The following is a 20925-nucleotide window of genomic DNA, read 5'->3' on the forward strand; positions in this document are numbered from 1 at the left end:
TAGTGTCCTCCACCAGGGTGTACACCGCCTTCCGCCCGAATGCAGCTGAGATAAGCTCCAGCACCCCCCGCGACCCCAAAAGGGACAAGCGGTAGAAAATGGATGGATGGATGGATGCTTCCAGACATACAGTATGTCATTCTAATGAAATCTCAACGACTTATTTAAAGGCCAACTAAAATGAGATCTTCTTATTTAAACGGGGATAACAGATCCATTCTATGTGTCATACTTGATCATTTCGCGATATTGCCATATTTTTGCTGAAAGGATTTAGTAGAGAACATCGACGATAAAGTTCGCAACTTTTGGTCGCTGATAAAAAAGCCTTGCCTGTACCGGAAGTAGTGTGACGTCACAGGTTGTGGAGCTCCTCACATCTGCACATTGTTTACAATCCTGGCCACAAGCAGCGAGAGCGATTCGGACCGAGGAAGCAATGATTTCCCCATTAATTTGAACGAGGATGGAAAATTTGTGGATGAGGAAAGTGAGAGTGAAGGACTAGAGGGCAGTGGAAGCGATTCAGATAGGGAAGATGCTGTGAGAGGCGGGTGGGACCTGATATTCAGCTGGGAATGACTAAAACAGTAAATAAACACAAGACATATATATACTCTATTAGCCACAACACAACCAGGCTTATATTTAATATGCCACAAATTAATCGCGCATAACAAACACCTCCCCCCTCCCGTCCATGTAACCCGCCAATACAAATCAAACACCCGCACAACACACTCAATCCCACAACCCAAAGTATCGTTCACCTCCGCAAAGTTCATACAGCACATATATTTCCTCAAAGTTACGTACGTGACATGCACATAGCGGCACGCGCGTACGGGCAAGCGATCAAATGTTTGGAAGCCGCAGCTGCGTACTCACGGTAGCGCGTATCCAACTCAAAGTCCTCCTGTTAAGAGTCTCTGTTGTCCCATCTCCATAAGTATGCGTATACAACTCAAAGTCCTCCTGGTAAGAGTCTCTGTTGTCCCAGGCCAATGGTAAAGCTTGACTGTCTTCGTTCGGGAATGTAAACAATGAAACACCGGCTACGTGTTTGTGTTGCTGCAGCCGGCCGCTAATACACCGCTTCCCACCTACAGCTTTCTTCTTTGCTATCTCCATTGTTCATTAAACAAATTGCAAAAGATTCGCCAACACAGATGTCCAGAATACCGTGGAATTTTACGATGAAAACAGACGACTTAATAGCTGGCCACAATGGTGTCCCAAAATGTCCGCTACAATCCGTGACGACAAGCGCAAACGTCATCATACCGAGACATTTTCAGCAGGATATTTCACGGGAAATTTAAAATTGCACTTTACTAATCTAACCCGGCCTTATTGGCATGTGTTGCAATGTTAAGATTTCATCATTGATATATAAACTATCAGACTGCGTGGTCGGTAGTAGTGGGTTTCAGTAGGCCTTTAATGACTATAACTATCCATCGTTACCAACTTTCAGCAAAGCTGCAAAATATAAGCCCCATAAAAGGGTTTGTGTCAATTCAGGTCGTGAACTGTGGAATTCTAAATCAAGAACTTAAATAAATTATTAACTGTCAGGACGAGGACTGTGGTGTGGTTTGTTTTCCCATGCTGCAAAGGATTTGGAGTGGACACGACGTGAAGGTAATGACTCAAAAAAGTACAAACAAAAGGCGTTCACAGCGGAGGTAGAAAACTTGGCTATGAAAAACAAAACTACCACTTTGGCGTAAACTATGGACAGAAAACAAAACTTGCTAACTACGGCCTTAATAAACAATAACTTACTTGCGGACGAAAGGAGCAGCATGAACGATGGACATGAAACAGAGTGTCAGGAGTGTGATGTCGCCAGGCTGACTGCCTGGCAACTACAGGGTTAAAGGCCTACTGAAACCCACTACTACCGACCACGCAGTCTGATAGTTTATATATCAATGATGAAATCTTAACATTATAACACATGCCAATACGGCCGGGTTAACTTATAAAGTGACATTTTAAATTTGCCGCTAAACTTCCGGTTCGAAACGCCTCTGAGGATGACGTATGCGCGTGACGTAGCCCGGGGAACACGGGTATGCCTTCCACATTGAAGCCAATACGAAAAAGCTCTGTTTTCATTTCATAATTCCACAGTATTCTGGACATCTGTGTTCGTGAATCTGTTTCAATCATGTTCATTGCATTATGGAGAAGGAAGCTGAGCAAGCAAAGAAGAAAGTTGTCGGTGCGAAATGGACGTATTTTTCGAACGTAGTCAGCCACAACAGTACACAGCCGGCGCTTCTTTGTTTACATTCCCGAAAGATGCAGTCAAGATGGAAGAACTCGGATAACAGAGACTCTAACCAGGAGGACTTTTGACTTCGATACACAGACGCCTGTAGAGAACTGGGACAACACAGACTCTTACCAGGATTACTTTGATTTGGATGACAAAGACGCAGACGTGCTACTGTGAGTATGCAGCTTTGGCTTCTAAACATTTGATCGCTTGACCGTATGTGCGCAACTTTTTTTTGCGTATGTACGTAACTTTTTTTTAAATATATAAGCTTTATGAACCTTGGGTTAGGTGAACGGTCTTTTGGGCTGAGTGATTGTGTGTGTTGATCAGGTGTTTGAATTGTATTGGCGTGTTCTATGGAGCTAGGAGCTAGCATAGGAGTTAGGAGCTAGCATAACAAACACGCAGGTGTTTTTATGCAGGATTAATTTGTGGCATATTAAATATAAGCCTGGTTGTGTTGTGGCTAATAGAGTATATATATGTCTTGTGTTTATTTACTGTTGTAGTCATTCCCAGCTGAATATCAGGTCACCCCCGGCTCTCACAGCATCTTCCCTATCTGAATAGCTTCAACTCCCCACTAGTCCTTCACTTGCACTTTACTCATCCACAAATCTTTCATCCTCGCTCAAATTAATGGGGAAATTGTCGCTTTCTCGGTCCGAATCTCTCTCACTTCATGCGGCCATCATTGTAAACAATAGGGAACTTTGCGTATATGTTCAACTGACTACGTCACGCTACTTCCGGTAGGGGCAAGCCTTTTTTTTTATCAGATACCAAAAGTTGCAATCTTTATCGTCGTTGTTCTATACTAAATCCTTTCAGCAAAAATATTGCAATATCGCGAAATGATCAAGTATGACACATAGAATAGATCTGCTATCCCCGTTTAAATAAAAAAAAATCATTTCAGTAGGCCTTTAAGGTGGTCTGTTATAACATTTGTAGCATTCAGACATTATTGTGAGGTTTTGTATTAGTGTTCCTAAAAATAGACACATTTTTTTCTCTAAATTTGGCCCCCCCGAGTCAAAATAATAGCTCAGGCCTGATTTAGGCGCTAGTGTTACTGTTTTAGTGCGCTTGTAAACTATAAATATGATGCAAATAAATGGAACAGTTTGATGGATGATGACTTATCCCCCCTGCATTTTACCACCATTGACTGCTGCAGACACTCAACAGCATAGTTTGTGGTCGCAGTGAAAGACGCGTGAGTGTTTAATGGCGGTTAACTTCTAGTCACTGATGGGAAATGACAGAGAGAATATGTCATAGCTGCAATAGATATAGATTTTGTGCGAATGCATGGCGCTGATATACACAACGTAACACACTGCAGCTGCAACTCAAATCTGAAAGTCAGTCCAGCTTTATCTGTTTAACTGTTATTCCGTCCGTGGCGCCTGTTAAAGATCGAAGTGGATTTTATAGGGATAAATAAATCAGGAGCGAGTTTACAACCGAGCTCATTTGAACATATTTGTGGAACGGCTCAAGTTGGAAGTAGTTAAAGTAGTAGTGTTTAACTTCTGCTATAACTCAGGTTCTGATACATTTTATGATTTGGCATTTTAATTGTATTCATGCAGCACGGTGGAATATATATATATATATATATATATATATATATATATATATATATATATATATATATATATATATATATATATATATATACATATATTTACGTTAGGTCAGGAAAAAACACAGAGGCTATTTCATCCCTACAAGCCTGTTTCGCAGGTTTCCATGTATATTTCGCTCTACCCCGTAATTGAGCACTGTATAACGGATAAACCACAGAAACCTCGACTATATATATATATATATATATATATATATATATATATATATATATATATATATATATATATATATATATATATATATATATAAATTGGCCCTAGTGTGTGAATGTGAGTGTGAATGTTGTCTGTCTATCTGTGTTGGCCCTGCGATGAGGTGGCGACTTGTCCAGGGTGTACCCCGCTTTCCGCCTGAATGCAGCTGGGATAGGCTCCAGCCACCCCCCGGGACCCCAAAAGGGACAAGCGGTAGAAAATGAATGGATGGAATTGTATTCATTTGATTAATTTGAGTCTGAAGTGGTTCCACTTTGCAGGATGTTGAATTGGAATTACAATAAGTGGAATTAAATTAAATTCCTTATAACCAAGTCAATTTATGACGTTTAACAAAGATTTTGCCCTAAATACTAAAAATACTTAACAGACGCTGCTATTTGAATACTTGGATAAAGCAAAGCATACCTTTCCCAGCATTTTCCTTTTTTTTTTGTTTTACTAAAATTTGCGAAAATGCTAACATACTAGCTCGTAGCATGCTAGCAAGATAACAATATCTATGACATTTAGTTTTATACCTACAAAATTGGATAAAATGCAGAAAGTAGTGGTGGCTAAATGACAACCTCAGTGAGTGTGTTGCACACTCAACGGCTGTATTGGCACTGCACTGCCTTCCAATGTTGAATTTCAATTACAGTAAATTGAATTGATATTAATTGCAATTCTGATAAATTCTTTATAGCCAAGTGATAAGAGAAATGTATTACAAATGTTTTGGCTTAAATACTAAAAATACTTAACACTAAAATAAACACAAGTCCCCTTAATTTAAATGTATTATCATTATTATTAGGCAACAATATCAATTGGCTTTTAGTCTTATCCCTTTAAAATAGGCTAAAATGCCAGTATGCTAACAGTTAGTATGCTAGCACTTAGCGTGACAGCACTAGTGATGAGTAAATGATGCCTTAGTGAGTGTTTGGCACACTCACTAGCTGTGTTGACACTTTTGATATTTCATAATGGTGCCATCTGCTGGATTAAACAAGTCAGATGTTCTCAATTAAATTTTGGAATTTTGCACATATTAATAATAATAATAATAATAGATTAGATTTATTTCGCACATGTGTATGGAACACAAGTGGATATAAGGCCTTAATGGAGCAAGTTATGAGCAGAAAGTCGAAGAATTAGCATTTTCCAACACTTCTAGCACAGATGTCATCCTGGCGTGGCGTTTAATCATTTGGATTTGAAGAGTTTGCGGCGAGCGACTGTCTGCCGTCGCCCCAAGGCGATGATTTTTTTTTCGCCGCTATCGTCCCATCTCGACCGCTGTTTACTATTCGCGGCGTAATGAATTATTGAGTGGCGCTCGCTGAGAACTGCGCGGACGAGCGGCAGCCTGGCGGAAGACGTTTTACTGCTTGTTTGCAAAGCTGTGCTGCGTATAAAGAAGGAGGAGATAAAATATCATCACTCATCCCTCCAAAAATGTTAAAACGTCTGCATGTTTAAATATATATATTTGAATAATAGCAAAAGTATTTTAAAATAATCTCATGCCCAGAATCTAATAATATTCAAGCATTACTAGGAACATAAAAGCCAAAATACTAACTAAATACTAACTATTTGGGGGGAATTATAACCCTTCAAAGACCGGCATGTTTACATAAGTGACCTAGACCAGTGGTCGCCAACCACCGGGCAGCACAAGAAATAAATAAAAAACAATTAAAAAATATATATATATTTTTTTTTTAATTAAATCAACATAAAAAACACAAGATACACTTACAATTAGTGAAGTGAATTACATTTATATAGCGCTTTTTCTCAAGTGACATTGTGAAACCCAATATCTAAGTTACATTTAAACCAGTGTGGGTGGCACTTGGAGCAGGTGGGTAAAGTGTCTTGCCAAAGGACACAACGGCAGTGACTAGGATGGCGGAAGCGGGGATCAAACCTGCAACACTCAAGTTGCTGGCACGCCTGCTCTACCACCGAGCTATACCGCCCCTAATTAAACTAAACCTCCCTCCAGCATCGCTGGAGCCTATCTCAGCTGCATTCGGGCGGAAGGCGGGATACACCCTGGACAAGTCACCACCTCATCGCAGGGCCAACACAGATATATGTGTATATTTATATATGTATGTATATATATATATATATATATATATATATATATATATATATATATATATATATATATATATATATATATATATATATATATATATATACATACACATATATGTATATACTGTATATATATTCCTCGCGCACTAATTGACTGAAAGAACGATAATGACGTCACATGGGAAAATGCATTTTTAGACAATATGATTTGACTGAGCGGCTAGGACAAAAGGGTTGTTTCTTTCTGTTATTAATATTTCTGGTTCCTACATTATATATGAATATAGATCAATACAGTATGCGGGATACAGTCCGTAAGCACACATGATTGTATTTTTTTATGACAAAAAAAACAAAAAAAGCAAAACAAAAACAAAAATAACATACACAAATATATATATATATATATATATATATATATATATATATATATATATATATATATATATATATATATATATATATATATGTATGTATATATATATATACATAAATATACATACATACATATATGTACATATATATATATATATATATACATATATATATATATATACATACATATACATACATATATATGTACATATATATATGTATATATTTTTATATACATATACATATATATATATATATATATATATATATATATATATATATATATATATATATATATATATATATATACATACATATATATGTACATATATATGTATATATTTTTTATATACATATACATATATATATATATATATATATATATATATATATATATATATATATATATATATATATATATATATATATATATATATATATATATATATATATCCATCCATCCATCCATTTTCTACCGCTTGTCCCTTTTGGGGTCGCGGGGGGTCGCTGGAGCCTATCTCAGCTGCATTCGGGCGGAAGGCGGGATACACCCTGGACAAGTCGCCACCTCATCGCAGGGCCAACACAGATATATGTGTATATTTATATATGTATGTATATATATATATATATATGTATATATTTATATATATATATATATATATATATATATATATATATATATATATATATATATATATACATACACATATATGTATATACTGTATATATATTCCTCGCGCACTAATTGACTGAAAGAACGATAATGACGTCACATGGGAAAATGCATTTTTAGACAATATGATTTGCCTGAGCGGTTAGGAGACACCGAGAGTAACACGCGGTAGAAAATGGATTAGAAAGGACAGATTAAAAAGAATAATAATCATTTGGGAACTGCATGTAAAGCAGTGGTCCCCAACCTTTTTGTACTTGCGGACCGGTCAATGCTTGAAAATGTGTCCCACGGACCGGGGGGGGGGGGGGGAATAGTAAAAAAAAAAAAAAAATGTTTTTTTTTTTTGTCATAAAGAAATACAATCATGTGTGCTTACGGACTGTATTGATTTATATTGATATATAATGCATATATTGTGTTTTTATGTTGTTTTAATTAAAAACTATTTTTTTTATAATTTCTTGTGCGGCCGCGGCCCGGTACCGGTCCGTGAACCGCGATTGGTACCGGGCCGCGGCCAGGTGGTTGGGGACCACTGATGTAAAGGACACAAGTTTGGTTGCCCTCGCCATAAATGCAACACAAAAATCCACAAACTTTGATGCTTGACGCTTACATGCAACATACATGCAACACATGCACTCGGTGGACCATACATTAGGCACACCTGGACAAGATCCAAAGCAAGAGTTGTACGCAAACTTTTGATTGACAATGTCATAGAAGTATGCTGCTTTCATGCTTTCAAGCTGCTCGGTTGTAATACACTTTTTCCACCACATGTGGCAGTAATGACAATTACAAACAAGCACAAAAGGTCTCGAGTTATAAAGTCATGGAGAAGTTTCTAAAGCGCAAAAATTAGGACTAAAGTGGTGAAGCTATATTTTCATTCGCACTTACATTTTATTGACTGTTTAGTTAAGAAACATCTTCATTATTAATTTAGCTTATTTATTTCAACACAATATAATTGCATGTAAATGTATTTTGCATCAGTTATTTATTACTCCCATCTTATGCTTATCTTTTTGGTTGCTACTTATTTTTCTAATAAGCCTGACCCGTTATTGATACGTTAGGTCAGGGAAAAGAGGCTATTTCATCCCTACAAGTCTGTTTCGCAGATTTCTCTGAGCAGAGAAACCTGCAAAATATATATATATATATATATATATATACATATATTAGGGGTGGGAAAAAATCGATTCGAATTCGAAACGCGATTCTCACGTTGTGCGATTCAGAATTGATTCTCATTTTTAAAAAAATCGATTTTTTTTTTTTTATTATTTAAATTTTTTTTGTTGTTTTTTAATTTTTTAAATTAATCAATCCAACAAAACAATACACAGCAATACCATAACAATGCAATCCAATTCCAAAACCAAACCCGACCCAGCAACACTCAGAACTGCAATAAACAGAGCAATTGAGAGGAGACACAAACACGACACAGAACAAACCAAAAGTAGGGAAACAAAAATGAATATTATCAACAACAGTATCAATATTAGTTACAATTTCAACATAGCAGCGATTAAAAATCCCTCATTGACATTATCATTAGACATTTATAAAAATAAAAAAGAACAATAGTGTCACAGTGGCTTACACTTGCATCGCATCTCATAAGCTTGACAACACACTGTGTCCAATATTTTCACAAAGATAAAATAAGTCATATGTTTGGTTCATTTAATAGTTAAAACAAATTTACATTATTGCAATCAGTTGATAAAACATTGTCCTTTACAATTATAAAAGCTTTTTACAAAAATCTACTACTATGCTTGCATGTCAGCAGACTGGGGTAGATCCTGCTGAAATCCTATGTATTGAATGAATAGAGAATCCTTTTGAATCGGGAAAAAAATCGTTTTTGAATCAAGGATCGTGTTGAATTGAAAAGAAAGTCGATTTAGAATCGAATCGTGACCCAAGAATCGATATTGAATCGAATCGTGGGACACCCAAAGATTCACAGCCCTAATATATATATATATATATATATATATATATATATATATATATATATATATATATATATATATATATATATATATATATATATATATATATATACACTACCGTTCAAAAGTTTGGGGTCACATTGAAATGTCCTTATTTTTGAAGGAAAAGCACTGTACTTTTCAATGAAGATAACTTTAAACTAGTCTTGACTTTAGAGAAATACACTCTATACATTACTAATGTGGTAAATGACTATTCTAGCTGCAAATGTCTGGTTTTTGGTGCAATATCTACATAGGTGTATAGAGGCCCATTTCCAGCAACTATCACTCCAGTGTTCTAATTGTACAATGTGTTTGCTCATTGGCTCAGAAGGCTAATTGATGATTAGAAAACCCTTGTGCAATCATGTTCACACATCTGAAAACAGTTTAGCTCGTTACAGAAGCTACAAAACTGACCTTCGTTTGAGCAGATTGAGTTTCTGGAGCATCACATTTGTGGGGTCAATTAAACGCTCAAAATGGCCAGAAAAAGAGAACTTTCATCTGAAACTCGACAGTCTATTCTTGTTCTTAGAAATGAAGGCTATTCCACAAAATTGTTTGGGTGACCCCAAACTTTTGAACGGTAGTGTATATATACTGTATATATATATATATATATATATATATATATATAGTTGTATAGGTGACTGGACACAATGGTCGTCGTAACACAAGATTTGTTTTTTGCCTATCTTCATACCAGACACACGAGTGTTCCAGGCACAAAGAAGATTGAATTATTAGTAAATGTCTGGTATCTTTTGTAAATAAGCGGACACCAGAGAGGTCTGCGCCCAAACAGGATTGTGTATTCAATTCCTGTGTCTCCTGGTGCACTCACTTTATAGCAGTCTGTATAGAAGATGAACGCTGATGTGCGGCCTTCATGCCGAGCGCTGGGACTTGAATTCAAATGAACAGCGCTAACCAGAAGTGTCAGTGCACTCTTCAGCGCGACCTTTTTATGTGTTTTAATTATACACGGTTTATTCTTGGGTGTGCGAATCCCCTCTGAGGAACCGTTATCGCCTCGCCATCCAAAACAGGCGTCATTTATCCAGGAAATTAATTCTAATGTTCCTTCTCTTGTTCCGAGTTCCTCCTCCAGTCCCCTCGGGGGAGTTCGACGGGGCCGTCGCTTCAACTGAGCCTTGCTTCATTGGCGTAATTATGGGCTGTTGTTTGCTCAAGGGCACGTCAGGCAGCACGCAACAAAGCACCTTCAGGCTGCACCGTCGGCTCACGCGATTTAAAAGCAAACACAGACAGAATACCCAAACAAACAAACCCGCAGACATAATGTAAATTATTACAGGATAATAAGCAGGAGTGAGTGCTGTGTTTCTAACATTAACTTCTTTATATCAGACATGTATTTAAAATTTGCATGATTAGGGTTGTCAAATACATTTATTCATGTATTTATTAACTTGAGCGATTAATTCCAATAATTAATTTTAAGTGTGTATGCTCCTTTACCAGCACAAATTGTTTCATTCATTTTTGTTTTGTACGTTTATAGGTTAAAGTGTTATATTGTGCACCTGAGTTAATAATGTGGGGGCGGGTGGTGGCAATAATTTTTTCCCCGTAGCTCAGTTTAACAGAGTGGACAAAAAGGGTAGCTTTGTTCCGTGGGGGGTGGGCCTGATCGTTGTTTGTGCTTAAGCACCAAACAGCAGTCCATAACAAACACAATGTTCAAACATAAGGGTGTCCATATGTGGCGCAGTTCCATGATCGACTTTGTGGTTGTGTCATCGGATTTGCAGTCCCGTGTTTTGGACACTCGGATGAAGAGAGGGGCAGAGCTTTCAAGCGATCACCACCTGGTGGTGAGTCGCCTCCGATGTTGGGGGAAGATGCCAGACAGACCTGGCAGGCCCAAACGCATTGTGATCATTGGGTTTGCTCGGAAAGTCTGGCAGAGTCTCCTGTCAGAGAGAGTTTAAATCCCACCTCCGGAAGAACTTCGAACATGTTACGAGGGAGGCGCTGCACATTGAGTCCGGGTGGACCATGTTCCGTGCCTCTATTATCGAGGCAGCTGAGCGGAGCTGTGGCCGCAAGGTGGTCGGTGCCTGCCGTGGCGGTAATCTCAGAACCCGCTGGTGGACACCAACGATCAGGGAGGCTGTCAAGATTAGAAAAAGTCCTATCGCGTCCTTTTGGCTCATGGGACCCCGGGAACAGCGGACAGGTACCGACAGGCCAAGCAGTGTGCGGCTTTGGCGGTTAGAGAGGCAAAAACTCAGACATTGGAGGAGTTCGGAGAAGCCATAGAGAATAATTTACGGACGGCTTCGAAGCGATTCTGAATCACCATCTGTCGCCTCAGGAAGGGGAAGCAGTGCACTGTCAACAGTGTGTATAGTGGGGACGGTGTGCCGCTGACGTCGACTGGGGATGTTGTGGATTGGTGGAAGGAATACTTCGAAGACCTCCTCACCCTCACCCACACGTCTTCCAATGAGGAAGCAGTGCCTGGGGACTCTCCAATTTCTGGGGCTGAGGTTGCCGAGGTAGTTAAGAAGCTCCTCGGTGGCAGAGCCCCAGGGGTGGATGACATCTGCCTGGAGTTGCTAAAGGCTTTGGATGCTGTGGGGCTGTCGTGGTTGACAAGACTCTGCAGCATTGCAAGGACATTGGGGGTGGCGCCTCTGGATTGGCAGACTGCGGTGGTGGTTGCTCTATTTAAAAAGGGGAACTGGAGGGTGTGTTGCAACTATCGTTAGATCACACTGCTTGGTCTTCCTGGTAAGGTCTATTCGGGTATACTGGAGAAGAGGCTACGCCGGATAGTCGAACCTTGGATTTAGGAGGAGCAGTGTGGTTTTCGTCCTGGTTGTGGAACTGTGGACTAACTCTATACTCTCGGCAGGATCCTTGAGGGGGCATGGGAGTTGGCCCAACCAGTCTACATCTGTTTTGTGGACTTGGAGAAGGTATTCGACCGTGTCCCTCGGGAAGTCCTGTGGAGAGGGCTCAGAGGGTATGGGGTATCGGACCGCCTGATTGTGTCTGTGTGATCAGTGTTAGAGCTTGGTCCGCATTGCCGGTAGTAAATCGGACCCGTTTCCAGTGAGGGTTGGACTCCGCCAGGGAGTATGTCACCAGCAAAGAGCTCTGTTTCTGTTAATAACACTGGGCTTTTCTTATTGCACTCAAAGAACAATTTACAAATGTATATATTACATATAGCCTGCCATAATCTAGGATTAGTTAAGAATATAATATTTGTAGACAATGTATTAAATGCTTAAACATTTTTGGTTACCACTCTTGGTCTGTGGTTTTAAGACAAATACAATTATTAGTAAATACTAAAAAAATACTCTGGCTAAAACTGCACAGGTAGGACATGTAGCACTGGAAACACATATTGTTAAAGATAAAACACAAATTGTAGGAATTTGTATCAACATATAGTCATTTCACTTGCATTAGTTTACGTTATGTGGGCAGTTTTGATTTCGCTAATAATTGGCAACAAGCCAGCTGTGTGCGCATCTACGTATCTGTATCTGCGCAGCTAGTTAACTATTTTACCTGAACACTCAACATCATGCTCCTCCGCTCTGTACGTCACCGCCGCACGGCAGCATGCGGATGAAAAAAAGAACTGGTATTTTTCTAAACCAGTATAATATCGTTTTTAATTCATTAGTACCGCGGTACTTTATTAGTACCGGTACCGGTAAAACAAAGTCATAACTAATCTAAACCTTATTTGTTACTTTTTAACAGTATTAATCCAAACTAATGATTATTTTTATATTTTTGTTTAATTAGATTTTGCAAAGTTCATGTGACATGTATGTTTGTGTAAGCTGACTCTTCTACACCAGAACCGTTGCACACACTAGGGTGAAAATTGGTCAAAACATGCATTTTTACTGTGCTGCCTGTGCTATTATGTTTCCTACAAATACACCAAATAGTGACGTAATTAAACCCCAAAGTTGAACAACTATTACTCAGATTGAATTCTCACACAGCTCAATATAAAACAACACTCTGTAACTTTAGGGTGCTCGGCCATATCACCACGAAAATGGGTTCACACCTTGAGGAGAGTGACAAGTGCTTGTGTGTGAAATTTGAGCAAGTTTGGTAGAGAAACATGGCCACCATCAACTAATAGAAACTTAGTTGAAACTAAGCCAGCTAAGGTTATCCAGGATAAATCCCACCTAACCTTATCCTTGTCCACACACACAGAATGTCGGCGTAACGCGACCTAGTACGCATGCGCGGAAAATGCGCACGTCATAGTCACCTCCAGTGTTGCTTTGTGTGCAAGTTCTTACATTTAACTTATCTGAACAATATCCAGTGTTGTGGTATTTCAATAAACTGGAATCCAGTGTGCTGTGGGGCCCTACTGTAGTGAATCACACCTGAGCCACCATAAATTAATCAAATCTTTATTAGACACGTAAACAATGTGATAAAGAACATTTTGCATTAATTAATCTCTGGATCTAGATATCTGGTCAGGACACTCCTCACTCTTTTGCCTTCATCTTCATTGTCCATTCGTTTTTGGTGACTTTATAGTCTCTGGACGTAGACGTTGAGTCGGCGACATACATGGCGGACAATAACTGATACAGTCTGCTTTGCCAGTCCAAAAGCATTCACCGTTTTCAGTAGTCTTCCGTCGACGGCCAGGTAATACAAAGCACACGCTAACTTTTTTTTATTTTTATCACATCCACGGTAGCCCGCATTCTCGTTGTCTCTCCTTCGACAAATGGACAAAGTTTTTCGGTAAGTAGAATCACAGCTGACCTGGACATTCTCTTACCGTCTAAGAAGTGTTGTATCTGAAATAGCTGCAATGGCTTTCTCTTAAGGTATTCATGTGTGATTTCCACAGGCGTCTTATGCTTTCTGATATCTCGCTCTATGTCCACTAATTGCTGAAAATATCCTACCAAGTCAGACCTACACTGTTTCAATGTCCATTTCTCTGATGATGCAATTGTTGCCTATTGTTGATGACAGAAGTGTTGATACCAACCAAACCTAACCCCCCCCCCCCCCAACTCCCACACCCCGGATTGTAAATAATGTAAATATTGTAAATAATTCAATGTATATACTCTGATGATTATCTTGTGTGATGACTGTATTATGATGTTAGTATATATGATAGTATATATCTGTATCGTGAATCAATTTAAGTGGACCCCACTTAAACAAGTTGAAAAACTTATTCGGGTGTTACCATTTAGTGGTCAATTGTACGGAATAAGTACTTCACTGTGCAATCTACTAATAAAAGTTTCAATCAATCAAACAATTTCAAAGTCTGTACAAACGGAAGGAGAAACACGGGCATGTCTGGATGACTCGACTCCATATTTCCAGTGGTTACCTCCGAGTTACGAAACCGCTTTATTATGAAGCTGGCTGTGGCGCGTTCTTTCTGACGTCACTTCCTCTCCAAACTCAGTTTGTAAACAATCAACGAGTCCAAACAAAGCTAAGAGCCGGAGATTCAAGAAATAGACGGCGCGCTTACCCGTGTAAAAAATTATCCAAGGAGGGGAACCTTAAACGATGGTTTAGTGTGGCCGAAACGGGGCTTAGGCTAAATAATTATTCCTTTAAGGGGTTATCCGGCTTAATGTAGCCAGGGTCTAATTGTCCATCAGTGAACATTTGTTTTTGATGGTAAACCTGCCTGTCTTCCATTGCATTTTCACCACAGTCGTTGTCAAATATGATGTATAAAAAAACCTAATCTGATAGTAATTGAAATGCAGTTCAACCCCACTGAAAACTCCAACTGCGATAATCAGCCATTTTCTGATTAAAAGATGATAATCATGGCACGCAGGGTGAATCAGAATGTGGCTGATTGTGTTCAACCAATCAGTAAGACTAATGTCCAACCTTTCTGCCTGCTTTCTCATTTTCCAAGCCGTGACCTTTCTTTGCATTGGGCTAGTTTGATAAGAACGCTAATATTAGCTGCAAAGTTGGCGCTGAGTTGCAAAAACTTGAGTGATTTACAAGCGCCCGCAGCCTCTCACGGGGAGGGAGGGAGGGAGGGAGGAGGGCGATTGACAGGCATGCACATTATGCCTTCTTCAGTGACAGCTCTTCTCCACGTTGTCAGGATGTGCACTGAATCAAGCGGGTCAGGATGATGACAGAGGAAAGCTGCGGAAGGTGACTGAGAGTAATGTACCTTAAAGGACGTCCACCTTTAGCCTTGACTCTGTTGTAGGTGTAATGCACGTTGACATGGCCGCCATGGACAAAACATTATTTTTAAAGCTACGACGACGACTAGGTTTTCAGCGCTGCGACATCTACATGCCATAGTTTACAAGGCAGGCTTCGCTACACATCTTAAAACAAAGCCCGAAGCTCTGTCAACTACACTATATTGCCAAAAGTATTAGGCCACCTGCCTTGACTCACATATGAACTTCCCATTCCTATCCTGGAGCATTCAAAGTTCCTTTCACTGGAACTAAGGGGGCAAGCCCATCTCCTGAAAAACAACCCCGCACCATAATTCCTCCTCCACCAAATTTCACACTCGGCACAATGCAGTCCAAAATGTAGCGTTCTCCTGGCAACCTCCACACCCAGACTCGTCCATCAGATTGCCAGATGGAAAAGCGTGATTCATCACTCCAGAGAACGCGTCTCTACTACTCAAGAGTCCAGTGGCGCATCCGATGCTTTGCATTGTACTTGGTGATGTATGGCTTAGATCAGGGGTGTCAAACGTACGGCCCGAGGGCCGGATCAGGCCCGCTAACAGGTTTTATCCGGCCCGCGGAATGAGTTTGCTAAGTATAAAAATTAACCTGAAAATTTTGAATGAAAGAAATAGCTGTTCTAAATGTGTCCGCTGGATGTCACAATAGCAATTATTTGTATATTTGTAGATGATACTACGTATGTACAAAATACTTACATGATGTCAGTACATCAGTCGAGGAAAACGAGCAAACTACATAAATAACATACTGTAATTTCATTTTGATATAATTTTTTTATCTTGATAGATTGAAAATGAACACCAATGATTTATTCAGAAAGTATAAACAACGACAAATAAAGATATAATACTATTAACCGCAACATGTAAGTGTAAAAAAAAACCCAACAACATTATGATTTGTACAATTTCAGAATATGCTTGTTCTATTTTTAAACAAAGAAAACAATCTGAAGTTGTCTTTATTTTTAAGTTATCGTGCCGTGATTTTACCAGTCCGGCCCACTTGGGAGTAGATTTTTCTCCATGTGGCCCCCGATCTAAAATGAGTTTGACACCCCTGGCTTAGATGAAGCTGCTCGGCCCTGGAAACCCATTTCATAAAGCTCTCTGCGTACTGTACGTGGGCTAATTGGACGGTCACATGAAGTTTGGAGCTCTGTAGCAACTGGCTGTGCAGAAAGTCAGAGACCTCTTTGCCCTATGCCAGGGGTGTCCAAAGTGCGGCCCGGGGGCCATTTGCGGCCCGCAGCTAATTCTTTAGCGGCCCGCCACACATTCTGGAAATGCCATTGCAAAAATAAAAAAAACATTAAAAAAGTTGAATGAGGTGAAATCTAACTAGAAAACGTTGTAATGTTGACACAAAGCTGCCATGCAGGCTGTTTTTTTTAATTTTGTCCATCTTTATTTTCCTTTTTTTGCCATTGCTCAAAAAAAAAAAAAAGACAAAAAAATCAATAATAATGAATTATTGACATCTTCAAGGCTCCAATTACTTCAAATATTTCACATTAAAATGTTTTATGTGGAAAAATATTGCATGTATTGTGTGGTTGCCATATAAAAACATCCAAGTTTTCTTTGACAAAAGAGCATAAAACAAACAAAATGATAGTTCAAACGTAAAATGGACAGATATATCTGAAGTTGATCTCGTAACTTAAGTGTTGAAAGTAAAATAAATAATAATAAAAATGTATCACTTTATGAGTGGGGTACCTTTTGGATCCCAAAGATATTTAGTGGGATTTTATTTATCTTTTCGCTGTGATTAATTAAAAATAATAATGGAAATAAAATCAATGGTGTCCTGCATTATTGCTCTTTTCAGGGCTCCAATTACTTCACATCAAACATTGCTTTCTGAATGTTTTGGGCGGTGGGGAAATACTGCATATTTCAGTTTTACTATAAAAAACCAAGTTGTCTTTGACAGAAAAGGCATGTATAATAATAGGCAATACTAATTTGACTTGTTTTTAACATTTTAATGACTGAGACCCTTTACGGGCCCCAGGAGCCCTAATTGTTAAAAAAAAAAAATCTATATATTTTGTTATGGTTTGAAAATGAAAAATATCAAAATGGCCCCCGCATGCTTTAATTTTTCCGTGTGCGGCCCTCAGTGGAAAAAGTTTGGACACCCCTGCCCTATGCGCTTCAGCAACCGCTGACCCCTCTCTGTCAGTTTACATGGCCTACCACTTCGTGGCTGAGTTGCTGTTGTTCCCAAACTCTTCCATTTTCGTATAATAAAGCAGACAGTTGACTTTGGAGTATTTAGGAGTGAGGACATTTCACGACTGGATTTGTTGCACAGGTGGCATCCTATGACAGTTCCACTTTGGAAATCACTGAGCTCCTGAGAGCGGCCCATTTTTTCACAAATGTTTGTAGAAAGAGTCGCCATGTCTAAGTGCTTGATTTTATACACCTGTGGCCAGGCCAAGTGATTAGGACACCTGATTCTGATCATTTGGATGGGTGGCCAAATACTTTTGGCAATATAATGTATCTGACACGGGGGATTGAAGTTTTGTTTTCAATGAAAAATGTAACAGTAATAATAGCACTGTAGCTCACATAGCTACGCTAGTGTCGCTAACATGAGAGCTAGCGTCCAGTGCAGTGGACTATAATTTTCTCCAAAACGTGCAATTCTGACAAAAGAAATAGAACAAAAACAATCTATTACGCTGGTCAAATGCACAGTTACAGTGTATCTTATTAAAGTTTAAGGTAAAGTACCACTGATAGTCACACACACACACACACACTAGGTGTGGTGAAATTACCCTCTGCATTTGACCCATCCCCTTGTTCCACTCCCTGGGAGGTGAGGGGAGCAGTGAGCAGCAGCGGTGGCCACGCTCGAGAATCATTTTGGTGATTTAACCCCCAATTCCAACCCTTGATGCTGAGTGCCAAGCAGGGAGGTAATGGGTCCCGTTTATATAGTCTTTGGTATAAAGTGGTTGATTAGATCCATATAGCAATAGTGTTGATACCAAGGTTAGTATCATTACTGGATCGAAACGAGCATGATATGATCAATATTTATGTATGACAAATATCTGTTTTTTTGTTGTAGTGTTGCTATTGCTACATTTTGATATTGTATAGAACAGTCACTCTCAAACTGTGGTACGCAGGCTCTATATAGTGGTACGCTGAAGACTCACTTATTTAAAATATAATAATGCACTTAGTGGCCTAGTGGTTAGAGCAGGGGTCACCAACCTTTTTGAAACCAAGAGCTACTTCTTGGGTACTGATTAATGCGAAGGGCTACCAGTTTGATACACACTTAAATAAATTGGCAGAAATAGCCAATTTGCTCAATTTACCTTTAACTCTATGTTATTATTAATAATTAATATATTTACACTTAATTGAACGGTTTAAAAGAGGAGAAAACACGAAAAAAAATGACAATTAAATTTTGAAACATAGTTTATCTTCAATTTCGACTCTTTAAAATTCAAAATTCAACCGAAAAAAAGAAGAGAAAAACTAGCTAATTCGAATCTTTTTGAAAAAATAAAAAAAATAATATATGGAACATCATTAGTAATTTTTCCTGATTACGATTAATATTAGAATTTTGATGACATGTTTTAAATAGGTTAAAATCCAATCTGCACTTTGTTAGAATATATAACAAATTGGACCAAGCTATATTTCTAACAAAGACAAATCATTATTTCTTCTAGATTTTCCAGAACAAAAATTTTAAAAGAAATTCAAAAGACTTTGAAATAAGATTTAAATTTGATTCTACAGATGTTCTAGATTTGCCAGAATAATTCTTTTGAATTTTAATCATAATAAGTTTGAAGAAATATTTCACAAATATTCTTTGTCGAAAAAACAGAAGCTAAAATGAAGAATTAAATTAAAATACATTTATTATTCTTTACAATAAAAAAATAAAAAAATTACTTGAACATTGATTTAAATCGTCAGGAAAGAAGAGGAAGGAATTTAAAAGGTAAAAAGGTATATGTGTTTAAAAATCCTAAAATCATTTTTAAGGTTGTATTTTTTCTCTAAAATTGTCTTTCTGAAAGTTATAAGAAGCAAAGTAAAAAAATTAATGAATTTATTTTAACAAGTGAAGACCAAGTCTTTAAAATATTTTCTTGGATTTTCAAATTCTATTTGAGTTTTGTCTCTCTTAGAATTAAAAATGTCGAGCAAAGCGAGACCAGCTTGCTAGTAAATAAATACAATTTAAAAAATAGAGGCAGCTCACTGGTAAGTGCTGCTATTTGAGTTTTTTTTTACAACAGGCCAGCGGGCTACTCATCTGGTCCTTACGGGCTACCTGGTGCCCGCGGGCACCGCGTTGGTGACCCCTGGGTTAGAGTGTCCGCCCTGAGATCGGTAGGTTGTGAGTTCAAACCTCGGCCGAGTCATACCAAAGACTATAAAATATGGGACTCATTACCTCCCTGCTTGGCACTCAGCATCAAGGGTTGGAATTAGGGGTTAAATCACCAAAAATGATTCCCGGGGGGTGATCAAGGGTGATGGGTCAAATGCAGAGAATAATTTGGGTCAAATGCAGAGAATAATTTCGCCACCTAGTGTGTGTGTGACAATCATTGGTACTTTAACTTTAACTCCAGCTGTTATCAAAGGTTCATCAGACTTCAATGGAAGTCGTTAGAATCCGACTAGTGTAGGCCGTAGTCGACGCCAAAATAAACAATTAAATCAATCAAAGTTTATTTGTATAGCCCTTAATCACAGGTGCTTCAAAGGGCTTCACAAACCACAACAACATCCTCTGATCAACTAATACACAAACAGAACCGTCTTACTCCGTTAATTCTATCCCTAAACACGCGTGGGAACCGAGTGGTCTCCACATTATCCAATACTTGGGCCTGCTACGCTACCTTATTTTAATGTCGGCCACCATGGCGGTACCTGGAGAGGCACGTTTTTTCTGTGGTGGTACTTGGTGAAAACCACTGGTATGGAATATACTGCATTGGAAGGATGGGAATATTACAACAACTCGCAATTCATTTCAATTCTTGGGGTGAGGAATCGGTTCTCAATTCAACACGAATCTCAATTTCAATCGATTCTCGTAGTATATTATTTGGTATAAGTATGATAATTAATCATTTTCAAAGCAGGTTACAAAAGCTCCTCTTTGCTCTTGGTGCAGCAAATAAGTGCGGAAATGGCTTAAGAATCATATTTTTAAAAACTGATTCGTTAAAAAAAACTATAAAATATATATTTTTAATCGATTCTTGAAAATGGAATTGGAATAAATAAGAATTGCGATTCACATGTGAACAAAAAATTTTCAGCACCCCTAA

At 38.4% G+C, this 20925-nt stretch overlaps 1 protein-coding gene across 2 annotated transcripts in view; it reads left to right on the forward strand.

The window, feature by feature from the left end:
* kctd16b (potassium channel tetramerization domain containing 16b) overlaps nt 1–20925 on the forward strand; it is a 357075-nt gene that overhangs the window by 26063 nt on the left and 310087 nt on the right. The gene's annotated exons all lie outside the window — the stretch shown is intronic.

This window comes from Entelurus aequoreus, linkage group LG05, assembly GCF_033978785.1.
Source record: "Entelurus aequoreus isolate RoL-2023_Sb linkage group LG05, RoL_Eaeq_v1.1, whole genome shotgun sequence".
NCBI classification, from domain to species: Eukaryota; Metazoa; Chordata; class Actinopteri; order Syngnathiformes; family Syngnathidae; genus Entelurus; species Entelurus aequoreus.